Source organism: Mesocricetus auratus, unplaced genomic scaffold, assembly GCF_017639785.1.
Source record: "Mesocricetus auratus isolate SY011 unplaced genomic scaffold, BCM_Maur_2.0 Super-Scaffold_100676, whole genome shotgun sequence".
In the NCBI taxonomy this organism is placed as follows: Eukaryota; Metazoa; Chordata; class Mammalia; order Rodentia; family Cricetidae; genus Mesocricetus; species Mesocricetus auratus.
In genome coordinates, this window is record NW_024429266.1 from 69,517,435 (window position 1) to 69,537,234 (window position 19,800).

At 47.7% G+C, this 19,800-nt stretch overlaps 1 long non-coding RNA gene across 1 annotated transcript; it reads left to right on the forward strand.

Annotated features, from left to right (window-relative positions):
* The first annotated feature begins 5,921 nt into the window (after positions 1-5,921).
* On the forward strand, positions 5,922-16,573 carry LOC121137021. The gene is made up of 2 exons (XR_005874227.1): positions 5,922-6,143; positions 16,123-16,573. It is a non-coding gene; the product is annotated as an uncharacterized LOC121137021 (long non-coding RNA).
* The last annotated feature ends 3,227 nt before the right edge of the window (positions 16,574-19,800 follow it).

Genomic DNA, 19,800 nt, shown 5'->3' on the forward strand with positions numbered 1-19,800 from the left:
ACCAAAAAAAAAAAAAAAAAAAGATAAAAAACCCCAAAAAAACAAAAAACAAAACAAAACAAAACAAACCCAAAAAACCTGAACTCTGTCAAATGGAGAAAACCTTAAAAAATGGAAAGATTTCTTGATGTACACCACCTACCAAAGTTAAGTCAAGATTAGATTTAAAAACCATATAATCCCTAGTAAAATAGAAGCGGTCATTAAAAGTCTCCCAACCAAAAAAGCCCAGGCCTAGATGATTTTAGGGCTGAATTCTAACAGACTGCCAAAGAAGAATTAATTCCAATACTCCTCAAAGTATTCCATAAAATAGAAACAGAAGAAAGGCTGCCTAATTCTTTTTATGAGACCGCAATTACCCTGATGCCTAAACCACATAAAGAGCCAACAAGGAAAGAGAATTATAGACTAATTTCCCTTGTGAACACAGGTGCAAAAATTCCTAATAAAATGCTTGCAAACTGAATACATGAACACATTCAAAAGATCACCAAGATAAGTAAGTTTCATTCCAGAGATGGCTCAACATGTAACTAGATAAATGTGATCCATCTATAAACAGATTGAAAGATAAAAGCTACATGATCATCCCATTAGATGCGGAAAAGCCTTAGACAAAATCCAATATCACTTCATGATGAAAGTCCTGGAGAGTTAGGGATACGGGAACATAATGCATAGTATGACGTTTTACAGCATGGAGAGAAACTCAAAGCATTTCCAGTAAAATCATGAACAAGACAAGATTGTTCATTCTCTGCATACCTACTCAATATAAAACTTGAAGTCTTAGCTAGAGCAATAAGACGACTAAAGGAGATCGAGGGAATACAAATAAGAAAGGAAGAAATCCAAGCAGCTTTATTTATAGATTATATGAGTCTATATACAAATGACCTAAAAATTCCACCAGCAAACTTCTACAGCTGATAAACACTTTCAGCAAAGTATCAGGGTACAAATTAACTCACAAAAATCAGGAGCTATATGCAAATGACAATGAGCTGAGAAAGAAATCAGGGAAACAGCACCTTTCACAATACCCTTAAACAAACAAACAAACAAACAAACAAACAAACAAACAAACCCTTGTGGTAACTTAACCAAGCAAGTGAAAGACTTGTGTGACAAAAACACTTCCAATCTTTGAAGAAAGAAATTGAAGAAGTATCAGACGATGTAAGATCTCTCATGCTTGTGAATTTGTATTATTAATATGGTGAAAATGGCCATCTTACCAAAAGCAATCTACAGATTCAATGCAATCCCCATCAAAATTCCAACACAATTCTTCACAGAATTTGGAAGGACACTTTTTCAGTTTCATATATGGAAACACAAAAAGCCCAGAGCAGCTGAAACAATCCTGAATGATAAGAGTTGCTGGAGATATCACCATCCCCAATCTTAAGTTGTACTACAGAGCTATAGTAATAAAAACAGTGTGGTAGTTGGGCTGTGGTGGCACACACCTTTAATCCCAGTACTTGGGCGGTAGAAACTGGCAGATTGCTGAGTTCAAGGCCAGCATGATCCACAGAGCAAGTTCTCAGATAGCAGAGCTTGACAGGGAAACCCTGAACACCCAACACCAACATACTAAACAAGAATGATAATGGCATGAAAAACAGACACGTTGATCAATGAACTCATCCACTTACACTGGGAAAAAGACATCGTCTTCAACAAACGCAAATAGATTCATACGTATCACCTTGCATAAAACTCAACTCCAAATGGATCAAGAACATGAACATAAATCCAGATACACTGAACCTGACAGAAGAGAACAGGAGAATAGACTTGAATACATTGGCACAGGAGAAGACTTTTTGAAGAGAACACCGATAGCACAGTCACTAAGCTCTACAATGAATAAATGGGACCTTTGTGAAATTAAAAATCTTCTGTGTGGCAAAGGACACCATCATTCAGACAAAGCAGCAGCCTACAGAATGGGAAAAGACTTTTACCAATCATACATCTGATAGAGGGTAAATATCTAAAATATATAAAGAACTAAAAAACTGGACATTTAGAAAATAAATAACCCAATTTAAAAATGGGCACAGATCTAAACAGAGAGTTCTCAGAAGATGAAACACAAATGGCTGGGAAGCACCTAAAGAAATGTTCAGCATCCTTAGTCATCAGGGAAATGCAAATCAAAACTACTTTGAGATTTCATCTTTCACCTACCAGAATGGTCAAGATCAATGAAATGAATGACAGCTCATGTTGGCGAGGACATGGGGTAAGGGAACACTCCTCCATTGCTGGTGGGAATGCAAACTTGTTCAGCCACTATGGAAATCAGTGTGGCTGCGAATTGATCTACCTCAAGATCCATCTATACCACTCTTGGGCATCAACTCAACTCAAAAGACTCTATCCTATCACAGAGACACTTGCTCAACCATGCTCATTGCTGCTCTTTTCACAATAGCTAGAAACTGGAAAGAGCCATGATGTCTAGCAAGGGATAAATGGATAAATAAAATGTGGTACACAATGCAATGTTACTCAGCTGTTGAAAAATGAAATAATGAAATTCACCAGTGAATGGATGTATCTAGAAAAAGATCACCCTGAATGAGGTTAGCCACACCTAGAAAGACAAATGTGACATGTATTCATTTATATTTGGATGCTAGTTGTTAAGTCCTTGGCTAAGCGGGCTATAATCCACAAAACCACAGAGATTAGGTAGAGAGGCAAGGCCAGTGGTTCTCAATCTTCTTAATGCTGTGACCCTTTAGTACAGTTCTTCATGTTGTGGTGACCCCAACCATACAATTATTTTCACTGCTGCTTCATAACTGTGATTTTGTTACCATTACGAATCTTAATGTAAATACCTGTGTTTTCTGATGGTCTTAGGCAACTCTTGTGATAGGGTCGACCGAAGGGGTCACAACCCACAGGCTGAGAACCTCGGGACTGGGAGAAAGGGAAGAATCTCCCTAGGAAGGGGAACTATAATAGATAATTATGGATGGATGGATGAAGGACTGGAATGGGAAAATCAAATGGGGATGGGGAAGGAAGAGAGGGTATGGGAGGGAATACTGGGAGGGACAGCTACAATGAAGGACCATTGGAGGGGTTGTATGGAAACTGAATATAGCAGAAGCTTCTTAAAATATATACATACACAAAAGAAATCTAAATTGGAATCACCAAATAATGGGGGAGACAAAGACCCAAATAGATATCTTTCACCACTAGTACCAGGATGGGTTACATCTAAAGAAGTTGTTGGTCAATGAGACCCCATGGCAACTTCCAAATAGCCCAGGCTATTACTAAGGCTATTGGTTTCTCTATACAAATTGATGGTAAGACAATCTACATAACTCACTAAACACAGAGAAACGGAGCTGGTGGCTACCTAGAGCTTTCATCCCTACTGGCCAGTGTTCATGGTACCAGAAGGTACCGTGAACACTAGCACCAAAAGATAAGGTAAACACCAACCCAGCTACAAATCCTGCACTCTATAATGGTGACCTACTACAAGACTTACGGGTAAAGGAGTGGTTCAAAAGTGGTGGAAGTGACCAGCCACTGTTTGATTGGAACCCATGCCCGACACTTCCCTGGGTGGCTAAGAACCTGAGACTAGATAGGCCATAGACCTAGGGGCAAACCAAATACTACTGTTCTCCTAAAGAGGTGCAGTAATAAAATGACTCCTAATGACATTCGACTATACTCATAGATCAGTGCTTTGTCCAGCTATCCTCAGGGAAGCTTCCTTCTGCAGCAGACGGGAACAAATGCAGAGACCCACAGCCAGACAACATACAGAGTGAGAGACTTTGGAGCACTTAGTCCCAAATGGAATGTCTCTATCAACTCCCTCCCCTTGGGGTTCAGCAAACTCTGTGGAAGAGGAGGTAGAAAGAGTGTAAGAGCCAGAGGGGATGAAGGACACCAAGGAACCAAGGCCTTCCAGACACAACAGGCCTGACACACGCACGGACTCACAGAGACTGTGGTAGAGCACACAGGCCTTCGCAGGTCTAAGCCAGATGGGGTTCCAGCACTCAGAGGGGAAGTGGACACAGGTCCCCACCCTTAACCTGGAAGCTATCTGCTTACAAAGGAAAAATTACTTTTCTTCAATGGATCTTGCTGGGCATGCAGATAGGGTTCAGTCTGTTCAGACAGTGGCTGGCCAACACTGGTATTTTTAGAGGTTTTTTTTTTTTTTTTTTTTTTTTTTTTACGAGACAGGGTTTCTCTGTATTGTTTCGGAGGCTATCGGTCCAGCCCAGCCTTGAACTCCCAGAGATCCGCCTGCCTCTGCCTCCTGAGTGCTGGGATTAAAGGCGTGCTCCACCACCGCCCGGCAAGGTTTTTTTTTTGTCTCACAGTACTTTGTCTGGGCTTCCCCCACCTCACAAGTCTCTTACGTTTTCCAATTTTGTTTTTATGGGTTTCCTGTATTTGAGAAAGTATCTCTCAACATCTATGTGTTTCTTGTACTAGCTTTTTTTTTGTCTTATTCTGGTATTTATTAATTACTACCTTTTTTTAGATGCCTGTTTGAATTCTAATGAAAGAGAAAGAATTTGGATTTGGGTGGGTGGGTACGTGGGGAGGACTGGGACGGGGTGGGGTAGGGGAGACCTTAATCAGAGTATACTGTATGAAACAAATCTATTAAAAATTATCTTCCTGATGGTGGGGAGGCATTAAAAACAAAACAGAACGAAGGGCCAGTTAGATGTGTTATGGGTTAAGGGCACTTGCTGCTAAGACTGACAACCTGAGTTCAATCCCCGGGGCCCACGTGATAGAAGGAAAAAAAAAAAAACGTGACTCCTGCAAGTTGTCCTTTACCTCGGAAGAGAGAAAGCTGTCAGCTGAGCACAGCAGAAGGCAGAGTCTGGAGAAACTGGCTCCTGAGTCTCAGGGCCCCTCACTAGTCAAGAGTGTGTGCCCCCCAACCCCCCCACCCCGTCTTTCTCAGAGCACACGGCCCAAGTCACACCTCACACGGCACACCAACCAATCTGTTGATCTCCTCTTAGAGTAGAAAATCTTAGTGACTGAGGAGATGGCTCAGCAGGTAAACCGCTTGCCACGAGAGACTGATGACCTGAGTGTGAGGCCCAGAACCCATGTAAAGGCGGAAGTGGAAACTGAACCCCATAAGACCCTTTCAGCTCATGTAGTGGTGTGCACCTGTAACCCCATAAGACCCTTTCAGCTCATGTAGTGGTGTGCACCTGTAACCCATAAGACCCTTTCAGCTCATGTAGTGGTGTGCACCTGTAACTCATAAGACCCTTTCAGCTCATGTAGTGGTGTGCACCTGTAACCCCATAAGACCCTTTCAGCTCATGTAGTGGTGTGCACCTGTAACCCATAAGACCCTTTCAGCTCATGTAGTGGTGTGCACCTGTAACCCATAAGACCCTTTCAGCTCATGTAGTGGTGTGCACCTGTAACCCATAAGACCCTTTCAGCTCATGTAGTGGTGTGCACCTGTAACCCATAAGACCCTTTCAGCTCATGTAGTGGTGTGCACCTGTAACCCATAAGACCCTTTCAGCTCATGTAGTGGTGTGCACCTGTAACCCATAAGACCCTTTCAGCTCATGTAGTGGTGTGCACCTGTAACCCATAAGACCCTTTCAGCTCATGTAGTGGTGTGCACCTGTAACCCATAAGACCCTTTCAGCTCATGTAGTGGTGTGCACCTGTAACCCATAAGACCCTTTCAGCTCATGTAGTGGTGTGCACCTGTAACCCATAAGACCCTTTCAGCTCATGTAGTGGTGTGCACCTGTAACCCATAAGACCCTTTCAGCTCATGTAGTGGTGTGCACCTGTAACCCATAAGACCCTTTCAGCTCATGTAGTGGTGTGCACCTGTAACCCATAAGACCCTTTCAGCTCATGTAGTGGTGTGCACCTGTAACCCATAAGACCCTTTCAGCTCATGTAGTGGTGTGCACCTGTAACCCATAAGACCCTTTCAGCTCATGTAGTGGTGTGCACCTGTAACCCTTCAGAGCTTACACTTCAGACCCCAAGTCCTGCCTGGACTGCACGGTGAGATGCTGTCCCCTCCCCTGCCACCCTGGGAAGCATAGTTCCGACAAAGAGCTTTGGCTAACTTCTAAATGGTGAGAAATTGGCAAATATTCACATCAGGGCCTTAAAGCTATGACTGTTTGTGTGTGTGTGTGTGTGTGTGTGTGTGTGTGTGTGTGTGTGTGTGCTGGTGAAGGTCAGAGGTGAACTTCAGGGGTCTGGCTTAGTTGCTCTCTCTCTTTTGAAACACATCTCTCAGTGTTACCTGCATCTAACTGAGTCGGCTGGCTTAGACGGGGACCCTCCCATCTCGGCCTTTCCAGTGGGGGAGTTACAAGCACACACCACTACATCCAGCTTTTTCTTTGCTAAGACATCTCCCTGATTATTATTTGTCTCCAACACCTCTTTTTTTCTACAAAATTAACAATTGCCTTTCGTTTCCATTTGTTGCTAACTAATAATCAAACTGTCATTTTAAGCTGAGTCTTCCTGTTGTTGTGGTTAGATGGGGGGATCTCCTGAGTCCAGTTCTATCCGGAATAACTTTCAGCCATGTCTCTTCTTTGAGCTTCCGTTCCTTCTGCCTGTCTTTCCTGTCTTTCATTTGGGGGGAACCCTTTCCCTAGTAGCCTTCTGAGAAAGGGTATATTTATAAGAACCCTCAGAATTCTCAACTTTATTCTAGTTGATTAGTTTGCCTACATAGAATGCCTCCCAGAATTTTGCTCTATTGTCTTCTAGCTTCCAGGGGCTTCCTTTTCTCTTCCCTTTTTATTATTTGTGTCATATGGAACTCAGAGGGCTGTAGGAAGGTAGTTGGTTCTCTCCTACCATGTGTGTTTCAGGGATCAAACTCAAATTGTCAGGCTTGGCTGCAAGCTCTTTTGCTCTCTCAGCCATCTTGCCAGCCCCCAAATTTCTCTTTTACCTGATATTTCACATATGATTTACTTTTGCTTGCTTTTTAAAATCTCCCCAAAGATCTTCAATTTATAAGTTCTTCTGTGTGACTTTAAAATTATTACCATCATGAATGTGTGAGAGGGATGTGTATGTATATGGGGTGGGGTACACAAGCCATGGGAAATGTGAGAGCTTGGAGGACAGCTTTGCAGAGTCAACTCTCTGTTTCCACGTTTACATGTAAATTCATTGAAGTCATGTTGTCAGGTTTGTATGGCAAGCTTGAAGTCATGTTGTCAGGTTTGTATAGCAAGCGTCTTTATCCATTGAGTTTCCTCACCTGCCTTGGCTGCCTTTTTTTTTAAAACTATGTATTACTCTTTACTTAAAAGTTTTAACAATATGCTCTTGTCAATGGGATAGTTCCAAACATTTAAATCTGATAGAAAAGCATTTTCAACAATGTACCATTGTAAGAAAAGGCTTCAGCAAAACTCCTCTCCTTTATATGGAGTGAGGTAGAAATTACTCCAAAGATCTCCTGTCCCTCCCTGGGGCCACTTTCTGTGTGTTTCCACATGGGTCTAGTGCACTTTAGATAGAACTTTCTAAAGCAATTTTGCATTTAAAAATTGATATCTTCGTCCTTTAATTCCTTTTTTCCTTCCTTATTTATTTGAGACAGGGTCTCTCTATTATGTAGCCCTGGCTGTCTTAGAACTCATTATCTAGACCAGGCTGGCCTTGAACTCATAAGATCTGCCTGCCTCTACATCCCGAGTGCTGAGATGAAGGGACTGTGCCATGGCATGCCATTGACAGTCACTTGACAGTTATGTGAACATAGACAAATGAGCACACTCAGTTGGCCACATCGAATGACAAGTACATCATCAGCTTGGACTGCAGCACATCCTGGTTACCTAGAGCCCAGGACGTGGAGGGGGGCTGTCTGGCCATTAGGTGAAAAGATGAGCCAGGGCAATGTGGAAATATCAGACCTGGATTGGGGGGGGGGCTTTATATTTGCAGCAGAAGAGTGAGTCCTGGCAAGCACTAAGAACTGCTTGCGATGAACAGTTGATAAACATGGCCCTCCGCTTCTGTTTCTCCATAGATTCCCACATCCATGAGTCACCCCAAGTCTAGAAGCTTCTGCTCTAAAGCCAGCGGGCAGAGAGTAGGTGCCCGCACCCAGAATCTGGGAGGCCAGTCTGCTCTTGGGTAGGCACCAAGTCATCCAGCATCTGTTGTATATTTAGGAGTCCTGTGACATGGAGAGGGTGGAGAAGAAGGAATCCCACTGGCTCCAGGATGGCCTCTCAGGAGGTCATGGCATAATGGAGCCTTGAAGTGATACCACAGTGAAAACACTAAGGGCTGAGGAGGCAGCTCGCTGGGTAAAGTGCTTGCTGTGCAAGCACGAGGACCTGGGTTCGGATCCCTAGAAGGCTCGTAAATCCAGATGAGGTAGGGCACACCTGTGATCCCTGTGCTTCTGAGTTGAAGCAGGAGGCAGAGACAGGAGATCTCAGGAGCTCACGGGCCTGGGGTACACAGTGACCCAACCACAAAAAAACGAGAGCCTATCTCAAAACAAGAAGGAAGATGTGGAGTAACACTGGAGAGGCAGTCCTCTGACCTCCATCCATGCACCCTGCACACGTGTGCCTGACTCACACATGTGGATACATGTACATCACACACACACACACACAGAAAGTAACACTGGAGAGGCAGTCCTCTGACCTCCATCCATGCACCCTGCACACGTGTGCCTGACTCACACACGTGGATACATGTACATCACACACACACAGAAAGTAACACTGGAGAGGCAGTCCTCTGACCTCCATCCATGCACCCTGGCACACGTGTGCCTGACTCACACACGTGGATACATGTACATCACACACACACAGAAAGATTTTTAACAAATACAGAGGGCAAAGACGCAGAGATGGGAAAAACACTCCTTGCAGCCCCACTTATATTTGGGACAGCCATAGAATTCATCATCCAAACTGGGACACTTCTGAGAGTGTAGGGCACCGTGGATAATTATGCTGGGGCTACAGGTATCACATGAGATTGTCCCAGGCGGGCCAGGACATACAGACGCCCCTCTCCTCTCCCTCCACACAGGACCTCACTCAACCCTTAAAACAGTCTTAACTTTGGATCTGGCCGTCATCTCTGGCAGTGTAGTCCTGTGGGCTGAGTCACAAAGCTAGGGGTTAGCATTTAACCTTTGATGGCTCAGATTCTCGATTCCTTGGTATCTTTTCCTTGCTTATTCAGAAAGAAGGGTATTACGGGTGGGAGATAGAGCTCAATTGGTAGATGCTTGTAGCATGTTCGAATCCCAGGGTTGGAGCATGCATATATAAACCAGGTGTGGTGGTGCATGCCAGTAATCCCATCGCTGGGGAGGCAGAGGTCAAAGGATCAGAAGTTCAAAGTTGCAGCCAGGGAGATGACCCTAACCGTCCCAAGCATAAGGCAAAGATCGGAGCTAACCTGGAGCTCATTGCCTGCCAGTCTGGTAGAATTGATGATCTCTGGGATCAGTGTGGAACCCTGACTCAAAACACACGGACAACTGAGGAAGACATACAACATAAGTCTCTGTCTCTATATGCACAGCATACCGTGTACAGGCTTGCATGCACATGTGTACTCACTTACACAAATACACACACATACCACGCCTCACCCCCACACATGAAATTCAGGTCGTATTTGGCTACATAGTAATAAGTTTAGGCCAGCCTTGGATACATGAGACCAGGTTTTTAAAAATACACATACAAAAAAAAAAAGACAGAAAAACTTTAAAGAAAGGAGAAACTTAGCTGGGGCTGGTCTTGGAGCAGGGACGCCACAGAAATGGTAGCTTGATGATGCAGGACAATTTGGGGGACACAATTCAGCGGCTCGTGAGCCTGGGCTCAGTTTTAGGTCAAGGCTCATGAATGAGAGCCCGAGGGAATCTTGAGGTGCTAGCCTTTTTTGCTGGTGGGATGGAGTCAGTCAGCTCCATACTTCCTGCCCAGCTATGCTCAGATATGCTCAGGTGTACACCTTCTCAAATCTGCACATTTCTCAACAAGGAAATTAGGCCAGGACAAGCCACACAGGTGCAACCCACTGGAAATAACCTTGCTGGTAAGATTACTCACATCAATGGACATGCATGCACACACTAGCTCATGTGCACACACGTCCTGTATGTTGGCCCGGTCACTCTTACCCCTGCTTTATACGTAGTGGGTACAACACTCAGGCTTTGGGTTGAGATGCTCAACAATTACCATGTATCTCACCCGCATGTAACACTGCAGCCTCTCCCTGGGGAATCATTGCTTCTCACCGCTCATGAAGGGTGGCAGCCTCAGGGCCCCAGCCTTTATGCAAATGCTAAACCCAGCTCTCTCCATCTTTTCTCTCCTCTCTAATTGACTGTTTTCCCTCCTTGCTGGGGTCTGCGGGAGCCCTGGGTCACCATTCAGAAGGGATCTCCCCCCCACTGCCTGGCCCTTCCAACCCGGGTTCCCGGCTCCTTTAATCTAGTTACTTATCCATCAACACACTGGGAGAAAGACACAAAGGGGCATAATTGTATCTGTGGCTGTTGATGTTCAATTAACCACATAACCTTTAGGATTCTCTCTCTCTCTCTCTCTCTCTCTCTCTCTCTCTCTCTCTCTCTCTCTCTCTCTCTCTCTCTCTCTCTCCCTCCCTCCCTCCTCTTGCCCCATCTCTTACATCACTGCCACCCAATCACCTTTCTTCAAGTCAGCACCAACTGCAGCTCACTGAGGGACCCCTCTCGAACCTCCATCTGACATCCCCTTAACCCACGTGAAGGGGTCCAGGGTCCCAAATTCTCACCCCTCACCTTTCCTTACCTGCTTTTGCCCTGCCACCCCTCGGACCACTCCAGGCCAGTGTTGACAGGTGCCTTTGGGATGCTGCACCTTGCAAAACTCCTCTCTCTGGCCCTTGTCTGGGGCCAGCAGCTGTCATTTGCCGGGCGTTCTGCTTTCTCCACTGTACCATGCTAATTTTTTGAGGGACAATTTTTCGACAATGAGTCCTCCAGCCCGAACAGAAACCCTTTATGGGGCCGGCCCCAGGGAGGCCACAGCGCTGCCAAGGCAAACAAAGGCTCATTGCTACCGCAGAACATGCTTGTGCCTTTCAGGGCTGGCCTAGTAAAGCTTGCTGCCTCCAGCCCAGGCCGAGGTAACACCTGGCCCGCCAGCTCCTGGCGCCTAATCAAGATATCAATCATGGCGGGGGCAGGGCACACTGGTGCCCAGGGCTCCGGAGCCCACATGTGCAGGTAGCTGGCCTGCCCTGGGGCCAGTAGGGCTTGGCAGGAGTTAGGAGCTGGGGGAAGCAACCAGGCCCCCAAAACGGAGCCCTTAATTAGGCTGATATCATCCAGCACAAATGTTTCTCCTGGACGAAAGCTTCTGGGTACCCAAATTATATCGAGTAAAATGCAAAGGAGGCTGTAGAGATGGCACAGGCTGTGAAGTGTTTGCTGTGCAACCACAAGAATCTGAGTTCAAGCCCCAGCACCCACATGAAAAGAAAAAAGCCAGGCATGGTGGCTTGCACGTATAATCCTGTCCTGGGATGCAGAGACAGTGAGATCCTTGGGACTCAATGGCCAGCCGGTCTAGCCTAATCGGTCAGTTCCAGGTCAATGAAAAGACCCTATCTCATAGAACAAGCTATCTGGCACTTGAGGAATGACACCTGAGGGTGACCTCTGTCCTCCATACCACACAAGCAAACACAAGTCTGCATGCTCTCAAACACATATGCGCGCGCGGGCACACACACACACACACACACACACACACACACAGAGTGAGAGAGAGACAGAGACAGAGAGACAGAGACAGAGAGACAGAGAGAAAGAACCTAAAAAGCAGTGCTTCTCAATATGTGGGTCAAACGATCTTTTCACAGGGGTCACCTAAGACCATTAAAAACACTGATGTTTACATGATGACTCATAACAGTAGCAACATTGCAGTTACGAAGTAGCAATGAAAATACTTTTATGGTTGGGGGTCACCACAGCATGAGGTGTCACAGCATTAGGAAGAGTGAGGACCACTGCTATAGAGGAAAACACCAATGTCACCCGCTGGTCTTCAAACACACACACTGTACGTGCACCTGACACAGGAACACACACACACACACACACACACACACACACACACACACACACACACTCAGACACACACACTTACCTGAATACTAGGTTAGAAAGGTCAGGTGTGATCTCAGGGAGGTGACATCTTTATACCACCGCTGCTTGATGACAAAGTGAAGAATCACAGGAGGCCTGTTTCTTCTAAAGACTCCTGCACTTGGAAACTATGCCTGGGGTCCTGTTGCTGGGTTTGGTGGATGGCTGGCAGCCTCCTTTCGTGGGATTCTCTGCTGGCTCCAAGACTGGGGAGAACAGCAAAGGGGAGCGGTCTGGAATGTGACCTGAGGTCATTGTTAGTATTCAGGCATCTGCACTGGCCTGTCCTTGGGGTTCTGAAAGGATACACCCCCAGCTGCAGCCACTAAGAGCACCACCTGTGCACATTCACTATGTTCCCTTTTAAAAGGGCCCTGCCTACCTACCCTCTTCCTTTCTTCCTCCCTTCATCTTTCTTTCTCTCCCTCTCTCTGTCTGTCTGTTCCTCTCTCTCTCTCTCTCTCTCTCTCTCTCTCTCTCTCTCTCTCTCTCTCTCTCTCTCTCTCTGTCTCTCTCTCTCTATCTCTGTCCCTCTCTCTCTCTCTCTCTCTCTCTCTCTCTCTCTCTCTGTGTGTGTGTGTGTGTGTCCCTCTTTCCTCTCTCCTGCTGCTCCTGTCCCTGATGCTGGTCTACCCCTTCCCCTTTCCCCTCTTCTGATCCCTTTCCCTAATAAAAACCCCTCCACTTGAACCCTGTTGCATGGCATCTTTCTCTTGAGCACTGCTTTTCTTAAATTACAACAGTCACGCCTTGTTCTATCAGAATCTCAACTAGTCCTGGGCTGAGAAAGATTGTACTCATTTGACCCCACCCACCTCTGTGGAGGTTTGGTGCTGGCAAACTAGGGAATGCTTCTAGTGATCAGATGCTTGGTGAGTCCATATGTGACTGGCTATGCAGCACCAGGTCCCAGAGGCAAGCTTTGGATACTACGGTGGTATAAACCATTTAGTTGATATAGGATAACTGTGCCTTAGTGACCTCACTTTAACAAACCATGCTAGTAGTCCCTGACTCACAGTCCTCTTTGAGGATGCAGTGGACATCTTCTGTAGGTGAGATTCCATCCCTGGTTTGTCATGCTGAGCCCAGGAAACTCCAAGTGCAGGTGTGCATTTGCCAGGGCCCCATGATGTGGCTACATGCCTCTATGAGGTGCTCAAGCATCCTTGTTGCTCTGGAAATTTTGGTCTTTCCCCGAGACATGCTTTGATTTGTTCCAGGATCCCTTACTGAAGGAACCCAGCAGATGGTGCACGGCCTCATTTGGCTTTATGAGAGTACCCCTCCTGGTGGTTTGGTGTCTGTGTCATACCAGTTGTGAAGTATTTTAGATATCACTCCCTATTATATGTGCAATAAACATTTTGCTATTGGAAACACACGTACAACATTGAGACAAGAAACTGGGCACTGTCCTATTCAGGTGACAATTATTGGGTGAACAGATATTTGTTCTCATATCCCCAGTAAAAGTCACTCAACATATGGGAACAATGAATAAATTTCATTTAGTTGTGCTTTCTGTGAATGGCCAAACTCTGTGCCAAGAGCAGGTCACACAGTAGGTATTTTGCTGCATGGTGAGTGTTTTGCTAAGGGCTGATCTGACTCCAAGGCTGGAGATGACGAAGACAAGGAGTCCAGCCAGCAGATTAAATACCACAAAGAAAGGCCAGGTTCTATGATGACTGGAATCTCGGGAGGAGGAAGAGGAAGGATGGGCAGGCTTTGAAACAAGGTCCTCAAGGTCACACAGGGCCATGTTCAAAGCTTGGTGGCACAATCAGCATTTTGTGTTGCTCCCAGTTCTATGGGTTAGAACCTAGAAGCAGATGAGAAATCTGCTGTTTGCTCAGGGTGTTCCCTGGGGTCAGAGCAAGATGTCTGCTGGGGACATGGTCACACTTCACACGCAGCATGCATGAAGCCTGAAATCCTTGACAGTCTTTTCTACTGTCTTATGGTGTGCCATTTCCCACTTGTGACGTCATGTCAGTGCTCAAAGCTTTCAGTTTCAAAGCATTTCAGGATTTTGATTTGGGAGTTAGAGACACTCAGTCCGGACTTTAAACATGACATCAGGGAAGACAGGAGCTTGGTGTATTTAACTATGCACCTTACTGGGAGAGAGTGACAAATATTTCCAGAGCTCAGGGGTCTCAAGTGTCTTAATTCAGCTCTAAAGGGATGGGGTGGGAGAAACACAGAGAAAGAGCTGCAAAGTTAGTTGTAGAATATTGTGTGAAAAAAATAGAAATAGACACATTGTTCAACACAGGGATCTGCCAAAAACATAAGGGGATATTGCATGCCAGGATCTGTTAGTTATTAGAAATGTGAGGGGTGTGTAAAGGTTGGTGAACCACATCAGTTAGCAGGCATCAGAACGATGTCATGACACTTTTATGCTTATAAAGTATGAAGCATAGAAACAAGGGCTGGGGAGATGCACACCAGCAAAGCGCTTGATGGATAAAGACTCCAGTCTGAAGAATCCACAAAGCAAAGCCGGCTGTGCTGGTGTGCGTCTGCAGTCTCGTTCTCAGGAGGCAGGGGCAGGAGGATCCCTGGGGCTTCTTAACCAGCTAACGTACCCGAACCGGTGGCAAGCTCCAGGTTTGCTGAGAGGATTTGTTGTAAAAAAAGAAGGTGGATAGGATGGGAAGATGGCTCAGTACACAAAGAAACTTGCTGCTAAGATTCACGGCCCAAGGGCCCGCCTGGTGGAAGGAGAGCATGAACTCTTGCAAGTTGCAAGGTCTTCTAACAGCTATACGTATGCTAGGACATGAGCATGCACACACATTCTCTCTGTCTCTGTCTCTGTCTCTGTCATTTCCCTCCCTCATTCCCTCCCTCCTTCCCTCTCTCCCTCCCTTCCTCCCTCCTGTTCTCTCTCCCCCCTCTCTCTCTCAGACACACACACACACACACACACACACACACACACACACACATTTTTTCAAGCTATTCCAGGGTGCCAGCAGTAGACACATATAGTTGGTGGAACTGCAAGTGGTGTTTATCATATTTTATTTTGGTTTTGTTTGCCTGTGTTTTGCCAATCTTTTTTTTCTATAATGACTATATGTCACTCTGGTAATTAATTAGAAGCTTCAGATGTTCCCATGAAAAGGACCTGCTCAGAATCGGCTGAGTTCTCTAACACTCCTCAGGCAAGGGCCCTGACTTAGCCTAGTAGCATGGGACAAGATGGGGGCCGGCACCCCAGAAGCAAAATTACCCAGAACGCTCTTGGCGCATCGCCTAGTCATGAGATTCCCAGTGAAGGGGGAAAGGTTCCTACCATGAATTGCCCTTCACAGGAGAAGTGAGCAGAAATGGCCCAAGTTGATCACTAAGACAGACAGGAAAGTCCCTGCTCCCGGGGTTGGGGTTTATACACTCACTTCCTGTCAGGTGGCCAGCCAGGGGAACACTGTGCCAGGTGCCTTGCAGCAAGTCTGCAGCGTGGCTGGTACCCGTCCCCAAGGTATCCCTGATGAAGAGGGCCCTAGAGAGACTTACCAAATAGCCACATAATGTCCAAGTTCAGGTTTGGAGGCGGGTGGGGGAGACAGAATCCAGAGTGGGGAGGCAAATTACTGACCTCCTGGTGACTGGCCAGTGAGATCCGGGGCATTTGCAGTTCCTTCCCTGCTGGTCACTGACCTGCTGTCCTTGGAGTCACAGGCAGTATCTTTTGGAGGTGAGGCTGGCATCCTTGCTGGTGTTCACTGTGGCCTCCCTGCCTCAGCCCTGGCTCCTGGAGCCTCCTAACTTGGAGAACAGGCCCCCCCGGACTGTGTGTTTGATGTTTACATGGTAGGTAAGGAAGGTCAAGGGGTAGTCCTGAGCTATTGTCTTTGTGCTTACCCTGTTGTCAGTGGGATACCAGAAGGGATCAGCTGAAAGCCACTGGATTTGATGGAAGTCTGAAGAAGAGCCTCATGGCTATTGTTACAGGCACTGGTTTCATCAGAGAGACCGGCAAACAACTGCGGACCTGCGTATCCCCTGGGACAGATGGCCTTCATGAAGATGTCTGTACCTGCTGGGGTAATACCTGTCACCATGAGTGTGGGGGGGCTTCCTGGAAGAGATGGACTGAGATGTGAGCTGATTGCAGGGCTGGGAGTGTAGCCTGGTGGGTAGAGACCTTGCCAAGCATGCACAAAGCCCTGGATTCCATCCTTAGCACCACGGAAGCCAGCATGTGGTGCAAGCCTGGACCTCAGGATGTGGAAAGTGGAGGCTGAAGGATAAGGAGTTCAAAGTCATCCTTGGCTACACAGCAAGTCTGAAGTTAACTCGAGCTATATTAGACCCCGTTTCAAATATAAAGTAACAAACCAAACTAAACTAAAATGGGAATAGTTATAGTAACTGAGTTACAATGATAAGCAAACAGGAATTTCCAAAAGTCGAGAGCCCCATGGGCTTCCGGGGAACGACTCTGGTCTGGTAGACAAATGCAGAGTAGAGCTGGATAAGTGGTGTCTCCGTGGTTCCCTGGGATGTTAGGGAGGCAGGTGGGGGCAGACACCATCAAATCTACCAGGTTAAGAAGGAGGGGTCAGGTAGGGAGCCTTGATGAGGAGTCTAGGAGAAGCACAGTCTATGTGCTCCTGGGGACTGGGGATCCTAATGGATCAGGACTGGAGAGCAGGCTGGGGTGCTGTGGGTATGCAAAGGGGGCTGCCTTGGCCATGGATGTCAATAGGATAGCGCCAGTGAGGCTGGAGGCTGCAGTTGTATAATTTGTGTGGGTATGAGGGCTGAGGTGACCAACCTGGAAATGCTCTGTGTGTGTGTGTGTGTGTGTGTGTGTGTGTGTGTGTGTGTGTGCGTGCGTGCGCGCGCTCGCGCGCGCGTGTGCACAGCATGCATGTGGGGGCTACATGAGGATCTTGCATGCTCTCCCCTCCTTGTTTGAGATGGGGTCTCTTGTTCACTTATGCAAAGGCAAGGCAAGCTGGCCTGCAGCTTCTGGGGATTCCCCAGTCTCTGCCTTTTATGGGCAGCAAGGAATCACAGATCACAGACGTGTACCACCATGGCCAGCTTTTATGTTGTTCTGGAGTCTGAACTCAGGTTTTTATGCGTAAGCAGCAGGTGCTTCACACACTGACCCACCTCTCCATCTCCCTAGCCCTTGCTCTGTTTCTTTTCTCTTCTCCTGCTCCTCCTCCTCCTCTTTATTTTTTCTATTTTTGGAGTAGGAGTCAGGGGACAGAGTCTCACTATGTAGCTAGCCATGGCTGGCCTGGAATTTACCATGTAGGCCACAGTCAGGTGGCCTGGGGTCTGTATCCATGTCTGTCTCCTGATGCCTGTTGTCCCTGACATCTGGGCATGCACAATCTAGGCTTCTTCCCAAAGGCCTACACAGGTGTGAGACACTATACAGCTGGTCTCTCATCCTTAGCAGGCGTCCCTAAACTCTACAGCACAGCTGATGGAGGAGACTCTGGCATGCCCCACTAATCCAGCATCCAGAAAGAGCAAGTGGCCTAGGGATATGGGAGGAGTAGGGTCCACTCACAGTGACTAGAGTTCCAGCAGGGAATTGTCCTCCGTCTCTAAGTGACTTCCTGAGAAAATGACATGTGAGGGTTGTAGGCCTCCATGCCAGTCGGACAGTGGCCTGGGGACCCCAAAGGACTGAAGCCGTGGCTCCCCCAACCACTCTGGGAGCAAGAGATGGGCATTGCCCCTCCTCCAGCCTTTTGAGTGGATGGGGCCTCCCTATCAGGAGCTGAGCTGTGCTGTAGAGTTTAGGGTACCTGTGAAGGCTGGGAGGCCTGCTGCCCTAATGTTGCACATCTGAGTAGGTCCTCAGGAAGATGTCAGGGACAAGAGGCATCAGGAGACAGACACAGCTGCAGACACAGACTTCAGATGTTGGGGGCACTTGGGTTGGGCCAGATTCCCCCCTTCCTTTTCCCACCCTTCCCTCCCTCTTTCCTTCCTTCCCTCTTTCTCCTCCTTTGTGTGTGTGTGTGTGTGTGTGTGTGTGTGTGTGTGTGTGTGTGACAGGTTTATGTGATTCTGGGCTCTGTACACGGTAGACAACCCTCTGCCCACTGCCCTGTACCCAGAGCCTTCCGATTGCTTTGATCTCAGATGCTTGCTGCCAAACGGCTTCAGGGCTCTGTGTAAGGTCCTGACGTCTTCCTGTGGATTTGCGCCCTTTGCCGTGCGGCCACGTCCTCATCGGGTCTCCACGCCCGAAGGAAAGCAGGGAGGGACACTGTCCCCTGGCTGGCTTCCCTGAAAGATGCCACCAGCCATCTCACCTTCCCACACCGGGACCTGCCGGCCCCTCTGCTGAAGCCGCAACACCTGGCTCAGCCACTCCCGAATTCCTGTCCCCCGGGAACTGTGTGAAATAATGAATGCTTAGTGACATTTTCAGTCCCCAACCTTTGTGGGAATCGGTTATGCAACGGCGAAGAAACCGATGAGCCTGGCGTGGCTGGAGTGGGAACGGCAGTCTAAGCGGTGTTGCACATCGGGGGGTTGCAGAGTCAACAGGCCTGCGGGGCCTCTAGAAAAACATGACTTCCAGGTATGTCCAGCCTGTGGCCCAGGGCAGCTATGAAGGCAGCGCAACACGTTTGTTGACCAAAATATCAAGTCACTAAGTCAAAAAGGTTAGATAGCCCTGTAAGAGTCTAAAAAAAAAAAAAACAAAACCCAAGGTTCACTATAAGGGCATAGCACCCTTGGCAGAGTGTGCTGGGGGGTTGTGGGGAGGAAAAAGCAAGGAGAGGGGTGTGTGTATGCGTGTGCGTGCATGTGCGTGTGTGTGCATTGCGTGTGCGTGCGGGCACACGTGTGTGTGTGTGTGTGTGTGTGTGTGCGCGCGCGCTCGCGCGCGCGCGCGTGTGTGTGTGTGCCCCAGCATCCCTGTGAGAGCGACCTTGACCTGACTCTGGGATGAGATCTGGGGTGGCAGTGCAGATGGAGACACCACCTTGAAGTAGATGTGGGAAGCACAGGACAGAGGTGACCATAGGGCCCCCTGTTTCTGCTCCGACATCACCTGGACGGTGGCTCACAACTGGAGGGAGGTCTAACCAAGATGATGAGATGGTCAGGGTGTCCCAGTCAGGGGTACCCAAGACCATGAGGGGCTCAGTCAGAACTAGGTGGGAGAGGCTCTCAAGATGCCCAGCATCCTTGACAATCGAGCGTCAGGCCCAAGCTCAGAGGAAAACTGAGGGGCATCAGGGTGAGAAGATGGCTCCCAGGGGTCCAAGGTGAGGAGCTGGAAGCAAGCAAGCCAGGCCCAGCTGCTAGGAGGTCAAGCGGGCCTGATCCGGCGCACCCTGCTGCATTGGATGTGAAGGTCGCAGCAAACCATCCTTGGTGGTTTGAAAAGCGAGTGAGGGTGAAGAAGCTGGGACGTGAGGAAGTTGCTCCGTCATAGAGGCTGCTCTGAGAGGACAGCAGACAGAGCAGGAGGCTCCATTCCTCTACACGGGGGCCTCTGCACAACTTGAGGGTGCTAATAACATATGGCAGGCTCCCTCGGCCTAACCATCCTGTCTCAGAAACTT